The following is a 12840-nucleotide window of genomic DNA, read 5'->3' as shown; positions in this document are numbered from 1 at the left end:
TAATAATAGGGGGGTCTTTTACCAAGGTGCACTAGCCGATTTGGCACATGCTAAATGCTAACGTGTTCATAGAATATAATAACTCCAATGCACACATACTCCAGTCTTCTTTTGTGATCCTCAGAGGGCTAGAGAACCCTTATGGTTTATGTGAAACAAATCACAAAAACCCGATCGTCATAGGATCAATATTTTTTTTCTTTTTTATATTTTTATGTATTTTAATGACTTCAAAGAAACCGCTCCTCTCCGTAAGATATCATGTTCTTTTTTTTTGAAAATATTTTTATTGAAGGATCAATGCATACGAGAAGATACAAAGTGTGACCAAACGAGAAAATCATCAAGTACAAAATTCAAGGGTTCATGTAAAGAACAGACAAAATAAACAGATCCCCAACCTATCATCTCCCATGCAGATCCAATTTTTGATTGAAACCCTCCCCCCAACCCCTCCCCCCCCTGTGCACCCCTGATCTCTAATCAGCACTAAAAGGAACTCCAATAATCCAAATAGGTCCTAGATTTCCAGCTCGCAACCCCCCGGCGGTGCTGCCTCTCCCATCCAGCCATCAAAGACATATTGGCCCGCCACTGTTGGACTGTTGGCCGCGTGGTGCCAATCCAGTAGCGAAGAATTAGCTTCTTTGTGAGTCCTAAAGCCACCAAAAGAAAGCGCCTCCCAGGTTCGCCAACACCCGCCTCCACCAGGGGACTTGTGACACCCAACAGCAACGTCTTGTAAGACCATTCTATTTGCAGTCCTATAACTTTCTCCAACTCTCGAAGCACAAAAATCCACAAGGGCCCTACATATGAGCATTCCAGAAAGTGATGTACCAAGGTGTCCCGACGAGCTGGACAATGGGGACAGAAGTCATCAGGCCACAACCCCATCTTTCGACCCTTACATCTCGTTAAGTAAGATTGGTGTAGAATCTGCAGATGTACTTCCCGCAAACTCACATTAGGGGAGGCAGAGGCACATTCCTGAAAGCACAGAACTAAGTCATCAGCAGTGACCTGCTCTCCCAAAGCTAAAGTCCAATCCGTTGCCATGTCAGCAAGAAATCTACTAGACCTTCTTTCCTTCCCCACTTTATACCACTCCGAGAGCGTATTAAATTCAGATGGGGCGGTCAGAAACTTATGATCCAAGGAAGTGAAAGTGGGCAAGCTATTTTACGGTGATCGGAGCGCCAAACAATAACTACGCAACTGCAGGTATGCAAACATAGACCCTTCAGTCCAACCCCAGCGGTCTCGACATGCCAAAAAAGAGGGAACCGAACCCGACCCCGCCTCAACAACCTGTCCCACAAAACGGCACCCAGACTTCCGAGCTGAGGCAAAAAAAACATTTAGCGATCCAGCAGGAAACTTAGGGTTTCCCACCAGTTCCGTAAAAGGCGAGGGACCCACCGCGCCCCCCAATGAAGACCGCCACCAGCACCAGGCCATTCGCAAGGGTCGAAGCATAGAAGGGCAGGGTCCCGCCCCATGCCACAGGAGGTTAAAAACGGACACCGGAGCTGACAGAAGGTGCCAGAATCCAACCGGGGCAAACCTGTCAGCCCCCGTATATAATTCATGCACCCATCTCAACAAAGCAGCGGCATTATAAAGACGCAAATCAGGCAAGTTCACCCCTCCGTGTTCGCGCCCCCTAATCAGTTTGTTGTAGCCAATTTTCACCCGGCGAGAGCGCCATATAAAGGATGAAATGAGCCCCCTATAGGCCTGCACATCTTTCTGTTTGATCCAAAGGGGCACCATTTGTAATGGATACAGGAGCTTCGGCAAGAGGACCATTTTAATAAGGGCAACGCGCCCCAAGAGCGAGAGAGGAAATTCCATCCACCTCCTACACAAAGCTCGAACTGCCTCCAATTTATCAAGTATGTTCTTCCGATAAACCACCCCCGGATCTGCATGCAGATATATTCCCAGATATTTGAGCGTACCCTTAGACCACTGCAGCGGAAAGGAAGGATCATGACACAGAGTGCATGGAGGGCGTACCGCCAAGGCCTCCGACTTATCAAAGTTAATTCGCAACCCAGAAAAGGCACCAAATCTCTGTATAAGGTCTATTAATAGAGGAACCCCATCTACAGCGTCCCCCAGAAAGATGAGCATATCATCCGCAAACAAATTAATTTTAAATTCCTGGGAACCCAAACGAATACCCTGCATATCAGGGTTCTGTCGAAGCTTAGCCGCAAGAGGCTCCAGAGCCAAGACAAAGAGCATCGGGGAAAGGGGACAGCCCTGGCGCGTCCCCCTCTCGAGTTCAAAAGAAGAAGTAAGCACCCCATTAATCAGGATCTGGGCCGTAGGATGAGCGTATAATGATCGAATCCCATTCAAAAAGCTTCCCATAATGCCGAACTGAGGAAGAATCCAAAAAAGATAGTCCCATAACACTTTATCGAACGCTTTTTCCGCGTCTAGGCTAACTATAAGAGCGTTCTGCTGTCCTGGGTGTTGCCCAACTAGTCCAGGATTCTGAAGCACCGAAAGCGCCCTCAGCACGTTGGCAGAGGGATACCGGCCCGGCACAAAACCTGCCTGGTCTGAGTGGACCAAGTTGGGCAAAACCCGACCCAGGCGTGCCGCCATAATAGCAGCAAACAACTTGATATCTTGATTGAGCAAAGATATAGGTCTATAGGAGCCCAGCTGATCCTCCGCCCGCCCCGGTTTCGGTAGAACCACAATATTAGCGTGAGTTAATCTATGCGGAGGCAGGTCACCCCTACAAAGAGCCCCACATAGGGCTTGAAATGGGCCCACCACTCGTGCCCCCAACAACTTATAATATTCAGAGCCCAGTCCGTCAGGCCCAGGGGCTTTAGCCAATTTTAAGGCCCGAATAGCTTGTTGGATTTCCAACCCTCGCACCGGGGCATTTAACACCTCCCTCTGCTCATGTTCCAAGGACGGAAGTTGCAGGTCCTGAAAGAATGCCGTCCTCTGTATTGTGTCACAAGTCCCCTTATCATAGAGAGCCCTATAATAATTAACAAAACTTTGCTGTATCCCATTTTGGGCAGTTATTGCTCTACCATCAGGTGCCCGAATGCTTGATATAACTCGCTTCGGAGCCCTTGATGTAACCAATGATGCAAGCAGTTTTCCCGCTTTATTTCCCCATCGATGTAGGCGGTATTTATACATTCTAATGTCCCTAAGGGCTCTGTCAGCCAGTAGGTCATTAATTTGCCTACGTAGGTCAAAATATTGAGATCGAGCTATCGTGGCACCCGGAGCATGAAAACTCCCACGTAACGCGGCCAGACGTTGTGTCAAGTCCAACAGCGTCTTATCTTGGGCTCTGCGTTTGCGGGTAGAATACTCAATAATTCTACCACGCAAGACCGCCTTGCTTGCCTCCCAAAACACCACCTCGGAGACATCCGAAGCAGGGTTTTCGGTCACAAAGAAATCCCACTGTTGTTCCAAGAAATCCTTAAACTCAGCATCTTCATATAACGTGGGATTCATACGCCAACTAGTGGTCAACCCTTGGGACCCCGACTTATCAATGAGCTCCAACCAAACCAAATGGTGATCTGACAAAACACCGTCTTCAATCCTCACTCGTGGAATACCCGCCAGCAAAGAAGGAGCCACTAGCAGATAGTCCAGACGACTGTGGACGTCATGTGCATTAGAGTGAAAAGTAAAGTCAGATTCAGTAGGATGCAGCGTGCGCCACACATCAATCAGACCCAGTTGGTGCATCACAAAGTTCACCCCTTTATGTTCACCTCCTTTCAATCGAGGCTTAGGTGGCCTGCAATCAACAAGTGGGTCTGCCGTAATGTTAAAATCCCCACCCAATACTAAGTGGTATTCAGAAAAAGGCATCAGAGCCGCTACAAGTACAGAAAAAAATCTATGAGAATATACATTAGGTGCATAAAGAGAACAAAACACATATTTTTTCCCCAGGAACACACCTGCCCAGATCACAAATCTTCCCTCAGGGTCCTGTATCACTTTATGCATAGTACAGGGATGTTTTTTATGGAAGAGGAGGGCAACACCTCGCTGTCTGGAGTTATAGGAAGCAAAAGCTACTTCCCCTACCCAATCCCTCTTCAATTTAACATGTTCTGACACGCTGAGGTGAGTCTCCTGAAGCATTAAAACATCCACATGTAATTTCTTACAGTATTGAAATAATTTGCTGCGCTTCACTGGGGAGTGCAAGCCATCAATGTTGAAGCTGGCAATCTTAACAGAACTCACAAGAACAGTTGGTAAGAAGTAAGTCCCCCCTAAGACAACAGGCCTGTGGGACAGCTGCGCCGGTCTCCCAGCCAAACCAGCCCGCCGCCCACTGAAATGTCAATACAGTGCTGATCAGAGCCCCCAGGTGCATCCCACCCCACATCTTATCCCACCATACCCACCCTCCCATCTTGAACCCATCGTCTCTTATCCCTTCAACGCTACCCCCAGGACCCCCACTCATCTCAACCATTCTCACACCAACCAATCCCCACACACACAACCAAAACCCCAGCACAACCTCCATCCCACTCTCTCCCTCCGCACACGAACACTCTCGTCCCCCCTTCCACCGCCCAGCCCCCCGACAGAAAACTAAACTGAGAACCCCCACACAAACTCTAGAGGGCGAAAACACCCAGGCCTGTAAGAACACATCAAAACAGTGCAGAGAGCTGCTTAAACAACAATAAACAGGCAATCTCTCAAACCGGCACACAACATAATCTCAAACCAAGTGTCCAGAGGCCAGAAGTCCCTGTAGCGCAGGTCCCCCCCCTCCGATGGGCGATAAGGCGATATGGCTTCCAATAGCTCAAGGAGACTGGGTAGGCCGGAGTCGCGCCCTCAAGCAGATCTCACGGGCGGCAGCAAAACAAAAGCCCCCCATCAGCAGTGATCAAGGCAGAGTCAGCGCCACACCGTCAGAAGGCCAAAACGGCTCGACAGAAGAAACACCACCAGACATCACACGACAGACGCCCATCAACGCTCCTGAGGCGCCGGCAGCTTCTCGAGGAACTTTTTCAGCTCATCCGCCGTGCTCATGGTGAAAGTTTGATTTTCATGAGTTAGTCGCACCTTAGCGGGGTAAAGAAATGCAAATCTTATTCCCCTTGTGACCAACTGCGAACAATACGGCGTAAGAGCCCTGCGCTGCTCCGCAACTTTGGTGGAGAAATCTTGAAATAGCATTATCTTAGCCCCTTCATAGGACAGAGATCTATTTTTCTTGAACAGATCCAGCAGGCGTGCTTTGATGGCATAATTATGGAATCTGGCCAGCACCGGCCTCGGACGGCCCGGTCCGTCTCCTTCTCGACGCTGACCAACACGATGGACCCTCTCTACCACCACCGGGCCAGCCTGCTCCGCCAGGCCCAGCTCCTTCGGCAGCCATCCTTCCACCACGTGAACAAGCTCAGAGTCCTTAACTGACTCTGGGAGCCCTATTAGACGGAGATTCTTTCTGCGGGCTCTATTCCCCTGGTCCTCCACTCTCTCGAGCAGTTGGCATACCCGGGTCTCCAAGGTGTCAAGCCTGCCATCGGCGACCACCGCTCTGTCCTCCTGGGCCGAGACCCGATCCTCCACCTGATGGATCTGCACCGCATGGCCGGCCAGCACGTCTTTAATTTCCTCCATGGCCGCGTGCAGCTTGGCCAGCTTAGTATCTAAAAGTTGAGAGAGGTTCCGCATGGATACTTGCAGTACCTCGTTCGTGGTGCGGTCCGCAGGGGTCTCTGTTTGCGTCCCCGCCATTTTGAGAGCCGGTGCCACGCTACTTTTTGGGGCCTTCGGGGCTCGTGTCGGCATTCCCCGCGCCGCCACCGCGATGCACGCACCAGACGCTCCCCAGCCCAGCGGGAGCGAACCCGGAAGTGCGGGAGCCAAAACAAGCAAAAAAATTTCGGCGGCGGCAGGCGTTAGGGGAGCCGAACGGTGCAGGGAGGACGGAGCTCCGCGTTCAGGCGTCCGATCAGGTGCCGGCCATCACGTGACCCCCCAAGATATCATGTTCTGATCTTATGTCATGTTCCTGATCTTACGGAGAGGAGCGGTTTCTTTGAAGCACGATAATTAAATACGGGAGCCTCAACCCTGATGAAAAGTATTCTTGAAACATGTGCATGTTGGTAGAGGCACTCCCAAAAATCGGCTGCTAATATTAAGCTAAGTATATAAAAATATGGAAAAGTCGTTAACAGCTTAAAAATTTATAAAAGTCATTAAAATACATAAAAATATAAAAAAAGAAAAAAAATATTGATCCTACGACGATCGGGTTTTTGTGATTTGTTTCACATAAATCATAAGGGTTCTCTAGTCCTCTGAGGATCACAAAAGAAGACTGGAGTATGTGTGCATTGGAGTTATATTCTATGAACACGTTAGCATTTGCCAAATCGGCTAGCACGCCTTAGTGTAAGACCCTCAATGCATCTTAACAATGATAGTGCATATGATAAGTCTCCAAGCTCAAGAGGTGTATCCCTGAGATTTGAACCCTTGCTTCCTTGGTTTTCAGCCAGCTGCCCTACCATTAAGCACCTCTTGCAATCCCATAATTTCCCCCCTAGAAGCTATTCTAACATTTTATTCATTTATTTAAATTTATTTGTAACCCGCTTAAAAAACCTAAGCGGCTCTCAATAAAACATATTTACATTACATTACAGTCAGGTTTTCAAGATATCCCTAATGAATATGCATGAGAGAGATTTGCATATAATGGAAGTGACAGGTATGCAAATCTCTCTCATGCATATTCATTAGGGATATCTTGAAAACCTGACTGGCTGGGGGTCCCCCAGGACAGGTTTGGGAACCACTGCATTAGAGATTTCTATTCCGCCATTGCCTTGCGGTTCAAGGCGGATTACAAAAGAATTACAAAAAAACGTATTACAAGAAGAAGATATCTGGTCATTTCTAGAGGAGATAAAGAGTAGATGAGGTTGCTTTGGGGAATCGGGAAAGTACTGGCAAATGGTATTGGGAATTGGGAAGGAGCTAGTGGTATTAAGTCGTTTGCAAGAATTTCTTGAAGAGTAGAGTCTTTATTTCTTTTCTGAATGTTTTGTAGGCTGGGGCCATAAGTAGATTGGAGATTTGGTTGTCGAGTTTTGCTGCTTGTGTGGCTAGTTTTTTCCGTTTGACTTCTTTGATTGGAGGGTGCGTGAATGGAGGGTGGGTTTTCCTGTGTCTAGTTGAGGTAGTTTGGATGAGGCGGCTGTTCAGGTAGGTTGGGCTGTCGCCGTTTATGGTTTTAAATAGTAGACAGTAGAATTTGAATAGTATTCTTGCCGGAATTGGGAGCCAGTGTGAGTTGAGGTAGGCCTCTGTGATAGAAACAGACGTGACAATCATGGTACACAAAATTAATAAAAATGATCCTCCTCAGAATCTCTCTTCACCTGTTCTCAAAAGGCCTCATGTTGCCCTGATCTGACTATCCCAAAAGTACTTCAGGCAAATGCTTCAATAAAGAAATGGTGTTTTAAGTAATTTTCTAAATTGTATCACATTCCTACACAGTCTGATTATTCCTGATATACCGTTCCACAAAACTGGTCCTGCAACAGAAAAAGAGGATTTTCTGCTGTTAACATACCTGACCCAGCCAAGAAGTTGACCCTTGAGATCCATAGATGAAACAAGAATCCATAACAAATGACTGTGGAAACTGAGTTACCGACACAGACTTCTATTTGATAGAAAGCGTCAATAAAACATCCACAACCCAATACGGACCATGTTTCGACCTAAATGTCTTCCTCAGGGGTCCTATAGTTGGGAGGCGGGTCCAAGGTGATGTCAGTCAGCTCCTTCTGAATTAGCGAATCTTAATATGGCGTCTACACACTTTCCAATCGACTTGTGTGCACTGTCCCTCCTTCCCTCTGCAGGGGGTTGCAACCTGCTGCTTTGGCCCCCAAGGTGAGGAGGCCAATGTTGTTGTTTAGACCCCGACAGAGCACCAATTTGAATTGATTCGCTTTCTAAAAAAAATCAGACTCATTGATTCAGTGAGTCCTGACACCTCTGGGTCTCCTAAAGCAGCATCAGCGGAGGCAATAGGGAAGAGGCAGTTCTTGGAACAGGCTGCTCCTGGCCTGCCTTCCCTCTGCTGCGTCACTGATGATGTCACTGATGATGCAACAGAGGGAAGCTTGGTGGGATAGGTCACAAGTAGACTGTTCAAAGTGCTGCCTCTTCCTGCCAGCCACCACTGCTGCTGCTTTGGGAGAGCCGTATGTCAGATCTCATGGTGGGGGGGGGGGGGGGGGGGTCAGTCAGGAGGTGCTGCACAGGGGAATATAAGGGAGGGATGGAAAGCTGCTACACAGGGGGATGGGAGAAAAGCTGCTGCACAGAGGGATAGAAAGCTGCACATGGGGGGGAGAGAGAGGAAGAATTTGTTGGACAAGGAGAGATGCAACAAAGAGGTAAAAAGGGGTGAGAGGGAGAAATGCTGCATATGGTGGAGGGGAGAGAGACATATGGAGAAGAGAGAGGGAGAAATGTTGGACATAGGGTGAAAAGCAGGAAGAGATTGTACATGGGGCGGGAGAAAGAAATGTTGCAAATGATAATGGAGGGGAGGAAGAGAGAGCTGCTGCATGGAGGGAAATAGAGAGGTTTGATCCAAGGCACAAGGCAGGGAGAGAAAGAGATGATAGACAGTGGGAAAGAAACAGAAATATTGGATATGGCAGTGGAAGGGAAGATACAGAGATGGAAGAAAATGTCAAATGAGCAGGAGACCCTGGTGAACGAGTTAACAGAAGACAAACAAAAGCTAGAGCCTGGGATCAACATGATTTGAATAATAAAATGACCAGACAATGAAAAGGTAAAAAAAAAAATATTTTATTTTCTATTTTGTGTTTACAAAATGTCAGATTTGAAATATTTTGCCAGAGCTGGTGTTAGGCAGCGAGCGTGAGCTAGGACCTAACAGAGATTGGAAAAGTTTTTTTTGTTTACATCGCATGGGGTTGGAGAGGGCAAAAGGGGTGTGTGTGTGTGTGAAGAGTGTACAAAATAAACCCGCCAGGCTGTTTAAAAAAACCCCGCCTGATTGGGCAGGAAAAGTGAATCGAACCGAAAAATCAATTCAATGGGCCGAATCAAAACTTTTTTCCCCCTGAATCAGCCAGCACTAGTGCCTCTAAAATTTGCATGGTAAGTTCTAAGTATGTCATGTAGGTAACAATGACCTGCATAAAACACGGATGCCAGTTGCACACACTGATCAGCTACCTCTGAAAAATATTTTATCCACAATATTTTGATTAAGAACATTACAAGATCAACGCATTCCATAAATATAACATGCACTTCTACCCCCACTGCTAATACACCAGTAAACAAAAGCTCTTCCTAGAAAAATGATACAGAACAATGCAAATAACTACTTCTGGACATGGAAGAATAGCTAATGAACACCTAGGCTGCAACGATACCGCCACAATTTTGCAGTCCCCTAAGTGGCTTTAAGTGTATAAAGATTAATGCCCAACAATGCACATTTTCAATTTCATAAGGACTGCTTTTGTACTAGATACAAGTATGTTCTATGTCACCACATCAGTCTTTCAAAACAATGCACAGTCAAACCTTGGTTTGCGAGCATAATTCATTCCAGAAGCATGCTTGCAATCCAAAGCACTTGTATATCAAAGCGAATTTCCCCATAGGAAATAATGCAAACTCAGACGATTCGTTCCACAACCCCAAAACTTTAATGCAAAATACTATACATACTCGGATTGCAAGACCTCGCTCGTTTAGAACAGTCACTAAACTCCCGCAGCGTCAGAGAGAGAAAAACCATCGGCTCAGTTATGATGATGTGACGCGTGTATACTGTATGTACTCGTGTTGCAAAACTTTGCTCGTTTAGAACAGTCACTACGCTCCCGCAGCGTCAGAGAGAGAAGAACCATCGTCTCAGTTGTGATGATGGGACGCGTGTATACTGTATGTACTCGTATTGCAAGACTTTGCTCGTTTAGAACAGTCACTACACTCCCACAGCGTCAAAGAGAGAAGAACCATCGGCTCAGCTGTGATGATGTGACGCGTGTATACTGTATGTACTCGTATTGCAAGACCTCGCTCATTTAGAACAGTCACTACACTCTCACTGCATCAGAGAGAGAAGAACCATCGGCTTAGTTGTGATGCGTGTATACTGTATACTCGTATTGCAAAACTTTGCTCATTTAGAACAGCCACTACACTCATGCAATGTCAGAGAGAGAAGAACTATCGGCTCAGCTGTGATGTACTGTATGTACAGTACTCCCCTGATATTCGCGGGGGTCCCGCTCCAGGAACCCCTGCGAATCTTGAAAAACCACGAATACGGTTTTTCATGGGGAAGACTGAAGAGGGCAGCGGGAGAGGGCAGGAGAGAGCAGCCGGAGCGCCGCGAGTGCAGGAAATCATTCGTGGTATGCTCCTGACCGCCCCTTCCTGCACTAAGTCGGGCCTTATCCAATCAGGAGCTGCGAGTCAAAGTTACTTGCAATCCAAGGTTTTATTGTACTTCTAAGACCATACATGCTTATTTGATATTTAACTATAAAACAAAAACAGTTATTTCATATAAATAATCCATATAAGCTTTCAGCAGACTTTTTTTTTTTAAAGAAAGAAAACAGTGCATCTACATTTGTTTAATTATGTCCCGAAATACAAAAAGGACCCATCACAGTGTTCTACAAAATATGGCAATTTCAGGTTTCTTTGCAATACATCAAAGACAAATTTTAAAATAATTTTTAATTTTTTTTAGCAAAACACACTAGTTTTCTTCAGCCTTTCCTTGTGCCCTCAAGAAAAGTGAGGCTTTAAATTTCATCAAAACGAAAACATACACATGCATATGCTCTTCACGGCAGTAAAATACTTCAGTCAACTTCATTACCGTATACGTAAATCTACCACTGATAAAGCTATTTTGTCATTATCCCTCCCCTTTTATCAAACCGCGATAGCGGTTATTAGCGATGAATGCTCCGCGCTGCTCCCGACGCTCATAGTGACTCTATGAGCGTCGGGAGCAGCGCAGAGCATTCAACGCGGCTCCCTGCGCTAATAACCGCTATCGCGGTTTAGTAAAAGGGGGGGCTTATATGATAAAAGCAAGCATGACCACGGATTTAGAAAACTCTTAAGAGTCAGCCAAATTGTAGTCAGTTTAAAGACCCTGTAACTCGGGGGGAAGGGGGTTTGTGGAAATAACCCTTTTTTCTTTTATACAAACAACTGCACAGAAGGAAAGCAGAAATATATGCACCCTGCATACAAAATGCACTTCCATGCCTGTGCCTTTAAGACATTTTACCCCGCCCCCCCCCACTCCTTTTACACAACCGTAGTCCAGCTTTTAGCGTCAGCCGCTGTGGTAACAGTTCCGACGCTCATATAAGCGTTAAAGCTGTTATCACAGCAGCTGGCGCTGAAAACTGTACTACGGTTTTATAAAGGGAGGGGGAGGGGTTAGAGAAGAAATTCCTGATTTATTAACAGGGTTTTAATCTTTTTTTGGTCTATGTGGAAAGCAAGTCCTTTATTAACTGAGGCACTCAGCCTCTGTAATCCCCACCTAATGTTTCCTGGTTGGTGAGATATGGGTTTAGGAAGGCCCAGTCTTGCACACACTCATAAGAATAGCCAGATTGGGTCAGACCACTGATCCATCTAGCCCAGAATTCTGTTTCCACAGTGGCCAACAGTACCTGGCAGAATCCCAAAGAGTAGCAACAATCCAGAACCCCAAAGAATAGAACAGTCCTGGAATCCCAGGGCAAGCAATGGTTTCTCCCCATGTTTGTCTCAATAGCAGACTATGGACTTTTCCTCCAGGAATTTGTCGAAGTCTTTTTTTTTTTAAACCCAACTTCACTAACCACTGTTAGCACATCCTCTGGCAATGAGTTCCAGAGCTTAACTATTCAATGAGTGAAAAAAATATTTCCTCCTATTAGGTTTTAAAAGTGTTTCCATGTAATTTCATTATGTCCTCTAGTCTGCAATTTTTCAAAAAGAGTGAAAAATCGATTCATTTTTACTTGTTCTACATCACTCAGGATTTTGTAGACCTCAATCATATCCTCTCTTAGTTGTCTCTTTTCCAAACCGAAGAGACCTAACTTCCTTAGCCTTTCCTCATAGGAGAGGAGTTCATCACTTTTACCATTTTGGTCACAGCAGAGAGATCAAATGAATTATTTGCTTCGGCCTTCACTGAGGAAGATGTGGGAGAGTTATCGGTGCCAGAAATGGTATCCAATTCTGATGAATCAGAGGAGCTCAAACAAATCTCTGCAACACTGGAAGATGTAATAGGTTAGTTTAACAAATTTAATAGCAGCAAATCACCCGGACTGGATGGTATTCAATAATACATCCTACAGTGCTGTTAAAATTGAAAAATGAACTTGCAGAGCTATTGTTAGTGATTAGTAATTTTTCTTTAAAATCCAGCATAGTACCAGAAAACTGGAGGAAGGCCAACGTAACGTCGATTTTTAAAAAGAGTTCCAGAGGTGGTCCAGGAAATTACAGACCAGTGCATGTGATGTCTGTGCAGGGCAAAATGGTAGAGATTATTATAAAGAACAAAAATGACAGAGCATGTACATAAATTTGAACTACAGGCCGGTGAGTTTGACCTCGGTCCCGGGAAAGATGATGGAAGCACTGATTAAGGACACCATCTGCGATCACATAGAAATCAATGGGCAGCTGAAGGCAAGCCAGCACGGCTTCTGCAAGGGAAGGTCATGCCTCACAAACTTGCTATAC

Source organism: Geotrypetes seraphini, chromosome 6 (assembly GCF_902459505.1).
Source record: "Geotrypetes seraphini chromosome 6, aGeoSer1.1, whole genome shotgun sequence".
Classification (NCBI taxonomy): domain Eukaryota; kingdom Metazoa; phylum Chordata; class Amphibia; order Gymnophiona; family Dermophiidae; genus Geotrypetes; species Geotrypetes seraphini.
Note: the sequence above shows the minus strand (reverse complement) of the source record.